The sequence below is a fragment of the Saccoglossus kowalevskii genome, chromosome 18 (assembly GCF_978046115.1).
Source record: "Saccoglossus kowalevskii chromosome 18, keSacKowa6.1, whole genome shotgun sequence".
Classification (NCBI taxonomy): Eukaryota; Metazoa; Hemichordata; class Enteropneusta; family Harrimaniidae; genus Saccoglossus; species Saccoglossus kowalevskii.
The window spans coordinates 12484373-12496367 of NC_140658.1; positions in this window are offsets into that span (position 1 = coordinate 12484373).

Below are 11995 nucleotides of genomic sequence, written 5' to 3' on the forward strand. Positions count from 1 at the left end.
GAGCCAATGTCAATTGAGTAGCCTAGGTGTTAAAAGTGGATTAAGTACTGGCGGCTACCCGACTTCTGCATATGTATGTCTCTAAACGCACGCTTTTCAGTTGATTTAGTCATCTTTTTTTAACTCAGAAGCCCTCAAAACGTAATATTACATGTGAGAACGAAACTAATCCGTCGAGATTTCACGTTTTCCTCGTAAAAGGGATGCTGGCTGTTCCCTTTCTGGACTCCCTCCCACGTATACTTCCAATTCCTACCATGTTCTCAGTTGGTGACGCATGTCAAGCTAAAAATGCGCAATCAGTACTCATTTTCAAATTGCCCAATCTCTCACTATTTTCGCATTCTAATCAGCCGCATATCGCTTAATTTTCGACCGAAAAACGACCATATTTTTATCACTTTCTTTTTTCACTCGCTTATTAAAAACACTGGCCGCTTGTTCAAACACTGATCACTGGCACATGTATTGTCGAAATGGTTGTTTTAGTGCTAAAGTTTGGGATTCAACGAGTGTTAACTATTATTTAATTTCGAACAACACTTCCAATCCATCATACCTTGTATCTTTTGCGAACGCAACTTGAACTATGACCTCTTGTTATGTGAAAGTTCCACAACAAGCTGATAGAGCGGGACTGTGTTCCGTTTAAATCCAGGGCTGCTACTGCGATTCAAGAATATGATTATCGAGACATTAACGTGATACAGGCCGTGCTAACTCATTAGGACAGAGAGCAGAGAAACCAGGAACATATGCCACGGCCATGTATTTGGAATGTGGGCGAGCAGACGGGCGATATTTCTGGGTTCACGCGGTCAAAAAATAAAGCAGAAATTATTCAACAAGCGGTTGCAAAAGCGAGTGAAAAATAAAATGATCGAAAAGCAGAAGCGAGCAGGGTGTTTGGTGAAATTAGTGCTGTACATTCAGGTCCTTTGTAAAAACACGATCGGCCAAGATCTGTCATTCTGAAGCACGCCAGAGACATAAAAAATGCAGTTTTGAATATTGACACCGTTCGTATTTTTTAAATGACAAAAAAACAAAACAAAAAGTGTATGCTGCTTAAGCGGTGATCGATCGAAACAGACTCGTTTTGCAAGTTTTAACGGCTACGTTTTGTTGAAGATATAACACTTCACTTTCGGAGTTATTGCCAAATATAATGTACGACAGCAAAAAACAACATTTGGTTATATGAAATTGATTAGCATTCATGTACGTCAGTACTGTTGAAATTGTATCGTTTGTTTCGTCAATCGAACGTTACAACCCGAACCTGTTCGACAATTATTATTGCAAATGTAATTTCTTTATCCCGGGTCAATAAATCCAAAATCAAATCAAAATCGTACTTATAGTACGTTATTTTAGAATGATTTTTATTTGGTTTCACGTGATAGATAGTCAGACTTATCATTTAGCATTACTAACACTCGTTTTGATGAATGGTGTGGCTTGTGGGTAAGAATAGAAAATGTATATCGATGATGTTGTGATTATTTGGATTTTTGAGAACGGATTTTTACTATTGAATTGAAATTAACACGTCTAGGGGTGAATTGTTAATAATATAGTAAACACGCAACAACAAAGAAATATTTTTCATCATAGATCTCCAGTCAAGAGAGTGGCGTTTGGACGTAACCCCAATTGATAAAGAGTAAAACACAGAATTGGAAGAGCTGTCCATGCATTGACCAATCACACAAGAGCTCACAGACACCAACAAAATATTTGTTGTTGTACTTAACAAAGGGATTTGACACTGAAAACAATGGAATGTTTATAGGCTTTAAGTTGGATTTAGATCGTGTTATAATCAAAATACAGTATCCTGGAAAGAGTTGTAAACACAAATTTTCATATGATGATAATCATGGTGATTCACAAAGGGACCTGATGAACTACCCACGTCAATACATGGACGTCTATGGGCCGGAGCGACTATGTCCCAGTACAAGGTCATCGCTTGCTCAAAATAGTGGTAATTATATAATTAAAACAGTTTGGTAATGTAAAGCAATACTACTTCAATAAATTGAAGCACCAACGCTCCGAAACCCCGAAAATCACTATTACTTTTTCAAGGCCGATCAGCCTGCCCTATATATATGACAAGGGATGAAACAAAATATGCACATGTTACCCCACTTACTTTTCGCATATTTAGACTCGTACTATATGTCATTGTTTCCTATCGCTTAAATATCCACGTATGCAGTTTTGTGATATAGTGCCCTCTGTGGTACAATAGTGCGAGTCTTATGCGGTTTTTGATTTCGGAAGATTTCATCATCTGCCTCACCCCGTCGGGTTCCCATGAACGCCGAAGGGCGGCGGTGGCACACACATTTTTTTAGGTGCCGAAAATAATCCCTCAAATTACAAAGCACATTGTCAAAATCAGTTATTAGTGCTGATAAGATACTCGGTTATTGCACACTGTCGTCCGATTACATATAAATCATATATTTTTCCAAATTTCACTCATTTTTGACGAGATTTGACAATTTATGTTTCTTGTGATACCAGATACAACTGTGCATGCGTAGAGCGCCCACAAGAAGACAAAATTCACAATCTTATAAATTGAGGGCGCTCCATGCATGCGCCGATTGACATAAACACCAGTATCTGGTATCACAAGAAACAGAAATTGTCAAATTTATATGTTTGTGTGCTATGAATTTTTGGCAGCAGATGGCATCGACTGCAAGTCATTCCGTTCTTTACTCATTCTAGTTTTACTGTACTTGGAAATTATTACTCGCGGATAACTTGCATTTCAATTACTTTGAGCATTACACCATTGGCTACTTCTCACTTACATTTTATTGTCAAAGGTGTGTTTAACTGACATTGCTTATTATCTGTATATAGCTACTTGAATTTGAACCAAAACGTTATTGGCAAGACTCAGAATACGGCAGTGACAGCCAACAACACGTAATTGAAGGCAAATAAACACTTGAAGCAGAAAGGGGTGTTTCGAGTCGTAAAAGAAAGGACGAAACCATTGTTGACTTTTGAGGGGAATGGAAATCAGTCGATTAAAGAGTGTCACAATAAGCGAGGGAGCAAATCGTTTTTATGCTATGAAAGAGTGAAGAGCTTGAACGTACTTTTTAACTTTAGTACAACGTCATTTTTGTTTTATTAAATAACGCTTTTAGGTTCATGTGCTGCAAGTTACAGAGCACATACCTAAGCGGCCGTCCCTCTGCAAATAATTAGCAAAAGCATTTCCCGTTTCAAAATCGCGAAACTGTCCGTTTTTACGCAGTCTGGGAAGTTCCAATTACTAAACGAAGTGCAGAACGACGAAGCTGAAATATCCAATAACCAACACATACCAAACATTATATCTGAATATTCGTCATGTATTTTAAGTCTTACCGGACCGGAAGTGGGAATTTGTTTCCAGTCTGTTACTTACTACCTTATACTAACATATGTTTGGATATTTAGACAAATTATACACGGAATTAAACTGCAATGGTAAATATGCCTTGTTTATTTATTTATCACTCCCCCCCCATTATCTTGATATACGACATATTACGATCTGGTTCGTTTGTTAAAAGTAACAGAATATCAATCACATTGGAGAAGGTTAAAACCAAAACACATTAGGCCGATGTCACACGTGTACGTTGATTTTGAAAAGCGGGAAATATACTTGCTAAGGGTAAACTATGTTATAATATTTACCATAGTTTATTCACTATGCGATAGATTGATAAATATATTTATGATATTCGTGATATATAAGCCGATATTTACTCGATTATACGATTCAACTGTATGTTGTATAATCACGGCATGTGCCGTGAATAGGGAATATTGCAAGGAGTTATATATAAAACATATAGGCCGATTTATCAGAGTACTACATTCATATACATTGTCCACATAAACACATGGTAATTATGCCTTTCAAAACTATGACGTATTTCGAACAAAGTCATAACATATGTGAAAAAGATGGTCACATCAATCTAAATAAACGACTTTATTCTAATACATCGGGAGTTTTATAGCAAATACAAAAATATTCATGTGCCACATAGACATATTTCGATACCTGCATGTGAACCTAATATATTATTAGATTAAAGGAAGTTTAGAAAGAACTCCCGTGTGCTGAGAGTATTGGAGACACATTAAAATTAATTCAAAATTTAAGGTTTGCTTTTCAAACAAGTAGCTTGACAACAAATTTTTGTTTGCTATTTGAGATGCATAACATGAAAACAATGTGATTCATTATCAAAAATTATAGTACATACAGTTTTTAGTCCAATTTGAGCTAGAGCAATGAATTCAATTTAAATCTGATTCTGTTAGATATCAGAAATGGGCTAATAATATATAATCAAAATGCATGTTTATCAAAATTAAACTAATCACGTCCGTGGATTACCTCAATGAACCAAATGAATTATTATTAAAACTAAGCAATTATTATGCATAGATGCATGTATATTGTTTCAGGGTGCACATGTACACAGTTTCATTATAATGTGATGATTAATCCTAACAAAATTTGTGGAAAGCTGAAAGTAGGTAATTATTATAGATGTATATCAACCTAAAATTAATTTGATCATCACATTGTGTTAGAGTAATATGTAACAAGATTCATTGAATTGAGATAATTAGTGTCACAGACCATGTATGTGCGAAGTTTCATTGAAATGTGATTAGAACAAAAAAATATGATTTTTATGATCTGATTTTACCCAAAAACTCAGCAGGTATGTGCATTGTTCTGGAGCATCAATATACAAAGTTTCATTGAAAGGAATAATTAGTACTAGTGATATCAGTGTAAAAGCTGAAAATATGATCATTATGCAAATTAGGTAATTAAATATGCACTGATTTTAACCCAAAACTAATCACATCTGTGCATTAGTTCAGAGCATCTATGTATCAAGTTTCATTAACATCTAATGAATGGCTCTTTAGATATCAATCGAACAGTCAAGGAACAGCTACAAAATAGCTAATTATCATGCAAATCATGTAATTAATATGTATGAATTTCAGCTAAAACCTAATCAAATCTTTACATTAACCCAGAGTATCTATACACCAAGTTTCATTAAAAACCAACATACGGTTCTTGAGATATCTGTGGAGCAGTCAGACACACACACATACATATAGGGTAACTACAAAGACTCCCATTGTCAAACAATGAACAATATGTATAGTATTATAAGGCAATCGGATTCCTTTTCATCAAAAATGACAAAAATCAAAATTAAAGAATCAAAGATATCATCACAAAATGAACAAATCTGAGAGAAGTACACATGTAGGATATTTTTATATAATATCAGAGTAATCAGACTTGCGGTTTACAACAAGACATCAAAAATATCCTTGTTTTACCAAAAATTACAAAAATACTGTAAAACACATTGAAAAAGTGACATGCAATTTTAGCGAGTTGCGTTGACTTGCTTGCAGTCTGTTGCCATTCTTGAAAAAATAAATATAAATTACTTAAACAAGTGATGAACGCGAAAGTCATGTGACTGTGAAATCCAAACAGACTTGCCATCAGTGTAAGCGCCCTCACTTTACCGGCCATATTTGGGCTCGCAAATTTGCATATACATCATACGGTGGATGGAGTAGTCGTGCCACGGATCATAACAATAAAAAGCAAGTCTATGAATTGTGGTAAAATGACGTAATATCGAAATGTTGATTTAGCGAATCTGTCTTGTCATTGTTCATTTCCCGTTTTCACAATACTTGTCTGTCGCGTGCCAAAACAAATGCGCAGTTATCAACTGCATGACAAGACAAACTATATATCAGTATAACTTCATTGGTGCTATTTATTCATTTATTTATTTTCATTGAAATAATGACCACAATGAATGCGTTTATTTTTATGTGTTAATTTACTTTTCAATAAAGTGTATTCATTATGTCAGTACGTTTACTTTGTGTTGTTTTTACAAAGTGTGATTGAGGAAAAAAAGACGTTGTTTGGTGGACATTTTGAATTTATAATAACGTCATTAGCTACATCTTGAATTAGCGAATCAGTTCTCTCGCTAAATTCGCTAAAAAGACATGCTCGCGAAAAAGACATGTTTTACAGTATTCATCAAAATTAGAGAATCAAAGATATAATCACAAAATGAACAAATCTGAGAGCAGTTCACATGTAATACCGATATGTATCAAAACAATCAGACTTAAAGTTTTCAGCAATAAGTCGAAAATATCACTTTTTACCAAAAAACACAAATATTCATCAAAATTAGAGAATTGAAGATATCATCATGAAATCAACAAATCTATGAGAGGTCTACCTGAGGTACATACACGCCTTTTGTCATTTTCAATGAAATGATCATTACTAAACGCGTCAGAATGGTATTAAGAGTATGTTTTCAGGAGTGGGTGATACCAAGGCGGAAAATGGGGGTTATTCCTGGAATTACAATAGAGAGGGTTCAGGCTGTTATATAATATGTAGTGTTTTCATGTTTTGTCTGATATTTCTGCGGTATTCTGCTGCTCTAACTGATGTGAGATTTGTTCCGAAATTCGGTGGATTGTGTGCACCCCAGGGTTATTCGTTTTATGCTGAAACATCCCTATTTTTCGATGGAAGAGTCGAAACAGTTTCACTCCCACTGGGATATCTGCGTTCTTGCTTGAAAGAGAGCTAATTAAACAAATTTTCCAGACCGGCGGAAGAGTATGTAATTTCCTATCACGTGATTTTGCTCAGAATGTTGACAAGGAAAGGGGCTATTCTATATTACACAGGAATAATTGGGAGCAGAATATGTGGGGGATTGTATCAACAGAGATGTTTATACTTAAATACTTTTGTTTATACTTATATCTATCTTCCTTTTGCATTCCTAAGCATTTCTGTTTTAGTATACTGATTTGAAAATGTTGAATTTGTATGCTTTACGATGTTTTTTTTAACTGAAACGCCCCTACTGGTAGAATCCCGGGTTTGAACAGCGCACACGTGATTCGTTTGAATACAATGGCGAAGAATTTGCACGATAGGTCGCCGTCCGATCTCGGTGGAACGTTTCGAAGTCAATCGTTCGTGGACAACAACGTCGAAGCAACAACGTTCCTTTTACAATGAGATAAACTAATTTCAGCGATTTCGTTATGGAATAGTCTTCAACACAACTTAGAAAAATCACATAATAACAGGCTCTAAAATTATATATATATCAAAGGCAAAGGCCTCCAGATCTGGCTGTAGTAGGATGGTGAAAGTAATGGTACAGCATTGTAACAGTGAATAAGTACTGAGAAATAATTTTAAACTCATAGTTGCTGTTGACATAGGAAGTAAAGTAAGCAAATAACACCGAATAAACGGCAAGGTAAAGACTATGTCTAATTATAGTAAATACGTACTGCGTGCGTGACTCGAACCGCCGCTCGCGTACGGCACCAAATCGCCTAGCTTCACGCCACTACACGTCTTTATGCACATTTTCCGCTAAAATAAATCCAAGTGAAAATGCCATTTCCGATATACTCTATGGAGACTTGACACTTTTTTATAAGGCCTTTGCCGCATTCTGGCCATGCTGTGTGGCGCGTATCGCGTGGACGGGTTTCATGTTCTCTGCACGTAATAAGCTCGGTTATTAAGCATCCTTTTTTGGGGATGCCCGGTGGCCGAGGGGAAGACGTGTAGTGGCGTGAAGCTAGGCGATTTGGTGCCGTACGCGAGCGCCGGTTCGAGTCACGCACGCAGTACGTATTTACTATAATTAGACATAGTCTTTACCTTGCCGTTTATTCGGTGTTATTTGCTGACTTTACTTCCTATGTCGACAGCAACTATAAGTTTAAAATTCTGCAGGTTACTTGTTGTGGTTAGCATTGTTTACTCCTAATTTTTATGTCCCGAGAGCGTGCACGTGGCGGTAAACACTGTATTCATGAAATGGAACAGGGATTATTATCCTCGGGCCACACGAGCCCTCGAGTTGCTGATGACGGACCAATTATGTTACATGTGACGAATCCATTTTTTGTCGGTTATGAACGAATCCTGTTGTAAACGTGTACCTACGTGGTGGCTTTTTAACGGGCTAAATTGTGACAATGTTTATTTTCTTTACAATTGGTAGCCACGCTAAAAATGGGTGAACAAATGACTAAAATATTTCTTTTACATAATACAAGTTTCGACTTACTTTTGTAAAACAGGCCTCATGTACATTAGGAAATGTACACTATTTGGTATATAACATTTGTTTTGCGTTACAAGTGGCTGTGGCAGGTCTCCGGGTTTTCGCCGCGCGAAGTGATGCATTATCTTTACTATTTCCATGTGATAGTAGCTGTATTTACGAGAGCGAAAGTGTGTTCTTCGTGTAGTGAATATTGTTTTTAATTGTTGACTGCAGTGTACATGACAACACCCTAAGCATACGGGCATCGTGGACATCGCTGTGGCATCGTAGTACAACGATACGAGGGTGGCAAAATGTACATGAAACGACAAATCTGCATTTCAGACGAACGCCATTATTGAAATAAACACAATTCAAAGAAATGATCAATGCCACATGACTTTGTATTGTTCCATATTAGTTCCGTTATCAATTTTCTCATTGGAATTCCAAAGTAGATAAGGTCTGTACTTGTGCACTATGGAAGCAAGTCTTATTGGCTCGTTATACACTTGATACCCATGGGTATTAGTGCTATCGGCTCGTAAATATACTACGAGTTCCTGTAATCATAGGCTATGTAAGGGATTAATAACAGTTATTAGCATATCCACACCTCCATTCTTCCTATTAACGTAATTATCGAAAATAAGCCACGTGTAACATCACACTTTAGTTTCTTTAGCGACGATCCCCTGCTCTACAACCACCTTCCTACAGAGTTACATTTATTATTATCGTGTATCGCAATGCCAATACTCATAGGTACCACCCAATCAGTGGCCTCGACAAATTTAAAAGCACATGTGTGTTTCAAATCGGTCCTGCTTATCGGTCCTGTACTGTTTCGCGGGATCAACTGAACTACGACATGCGAATTTGTTGTGGCAGAGACGATCGATCTACACTTTGCTAGTTCGTATGCGTGCAGAAAATGTAGACTGAGGGCGTCAACTCTGCATAAAACATGGATGAGTTCAGGAAGGAATTTCAGAAAGCTAAGCGAGAGTTATTGGAAAGGTCGCAGGCGACTGAATGGCAACTGAAAGTGAGGGATCCCTGCTTTCGAAACGAGTTTCTTTTGATTAGACGAATGTCAACACGGCACGCAGACGAACACATCTCTCCCTTCTGTGTAGTTTGCGATAATAATGTCTCGCTTGTATTCTTTGCAAGAAATATCATGGTAGTCTAAACGTTCCAGCACTTTTATAATGCATTCGTCAAGATTTGTTTGTGTTATGATATCAAAAACTGCTGTGGAAATTGTCGCGATCGCACACAGTCAAAACAAACTTCGCGTAAGTCGTTATCGATTCTAGTCACCAGCGACCCCTGGTCCTTTTTACGATTGGCCACTGTAAAAATGATAGACATCTGCGTGACTATTCATTTGCATATGAAAGTACCCGGATCTGGTAAGAAATCTTACCAGTGAATTGCAGCACCGGGCAGTCGGTCGTGCCTTACGGCACTCCATACTTTCTGTCCCAGCGTTTGCAATTATTTCAGGCCTATTACGTTTATACACAATTTTTATTAATAATAACAGATTAATATTAGGTACGACCGACTTTCGACAGTCCAATCTCGATTTCACTACACTGAAATATCCTGGTTAGTTGTGTCACACAATTCCGGGAACTTTGTGAAAGACCTTAATCTTTTATAACTTCCAGTCCAGTATACCCATGTACTTCCGGGCTAAAAATATCAATGACCAAAGCGTGGTATGAATTCAATACGAATAATATACCACGAGTTTCCGCTGATGAGAATGTCACCATACTTGTCCATGTAAGAAAAGTATAATCCAATTTTAAGTATTACATCCACTTGATGTACGAAAAGAACACTTAATGACAAATTAAATAAATAGCTAACATATCACACAAATAATTATCAGCCACAGAATGAAATATTATTGTAATCATCTTTAACTATTGTTATTAATAATAATTCATTGACAGTGTACTAAATGCCTCTACCAGCAGACTACTGGGTAACAATCTAAAACAAACTTTAAAATATTATAATTACATTATGTGTATATTTTCAAAATACAAATTTACTCACACTCAGATTCCTGTTTAATGTTGACATTTGTTGCATAAATGTATCTAGATTGGAACGTATGCAGTAATAAACTGGAATACTTTTCTAATATTGCATACTAAATATGACAGTACAAAATAAAATTAAAATAAAAGTTGTTTTTCAATGATACATGACTAATAATAATCCTACTGTACCAATACCTATACCTTGGGACCAGATGTGAATGGCAACACACACTAGATTGCTATCCACTATATTTAAAAACAAACATGTACATGTTTACAATCCTATAATCATCTTTATTCAATAAAAAACGTTGTCTGTTGTATTTCATATCAAAATATCATGATCTAAATGTCATCACACGTTTTGATACATGGCGAATTAGAAAAATACCACATGTCTGAAGGTTTCTGTGCCCTTACTTTTTACAAAATGTTGGTCCAGTTTATTAATTTTATAGCTCAACTTCTCATTCCCTTTTAATGCCTTCTTATTTCTAGAACGAAAGCACATTCTGAATGTCTCTGTTCCCTGGCTCACTTTTTTAATGCCACTCCTATTGTCCTCTTGAGTACTTTTCAAAAATTCTAACCCGACCAATGATCTCTTCTCCAGCTGATTAGCGGTCTTTATGAACTGGATATTTCGAGTGTGCCTTTGCTCTCCTTGATCGCTTGAATATACAAAACTCTTGTCATATTCTTTGCACTGGAATAACTTCAGCCCTGTATGTGTATGCATGTGATTTTTTAGACGACCAGACTGGGTGAAGCATTTCCCGCGTTGTTTACACTGAAATGGCTTCAATCTTGTATGTGTAAGCATGTGCTGTTTTAGATTACAAGACTGAGTAAAGCGTTTGTCACATTGTTTGCACTGAAATGGCTTCACCTCTGTATGTACAAAGCATGTGCTCTTTTAGATACCTTAAACTAGTATAACGCTTCTTACATTTTTTACACTGAAATGGCTTCAATCCTGTATGTGTAAGCATGTGATATTTTAGACCACCAGACTGAGTGAAGCATTTCTTGCATTGTTTGCACTGAAATGGCTTCAATCCTGTATGTGTAAGCATGTGATATTTTTGACCACCAGACTGAGTGAAGCATTTCTCGCATTGTTTGCACTGAAATGGCTTCAATCCTGTATGTATAAGCATGTGATATTTTAGACTACTAGACTGAGTGAAGCATTCCTTGCATTGTTTGCACTGAAATGGCTTACATCCTGTATGTGTATGCATGTGCTGTTTTAGATTACCCGACTGAGTGAAGCATTTGTCACATTGTTTGTACTGAAATGGCTTCACCCGTGAATGTACAAGCATGTGGTCTTTTAGATGGCACGACTGAGTAAAACACTTCTTACATGTTTTGCACTGGAATGACTTCGATCCTGTATGTGTAAGCATATGATGTTTTAGACCACCAGACTGAGTGAAGCTATTTTTACATTGCATGCACTGAAACACCTTTTCCATGGACTGCACACATTTAGGTTCTCTGTTGATTTTGTCAAAAGCTGTACTGGTATATGGCCTTTTGCAGTCTGTATTTACTTCCATTATGTGGTTATATAAGTATAGCTGAGCGTACGGGTTAGAATGCTGTATGCAGGTAATCTTATTGGATGTGGTAAATTTGAAATATACTAGATTGTAATAAATCAACAAAACTCAGCAAGCAATCACATTACACATTTCCCCCCAATGAACTAATATACAATTCTAATAT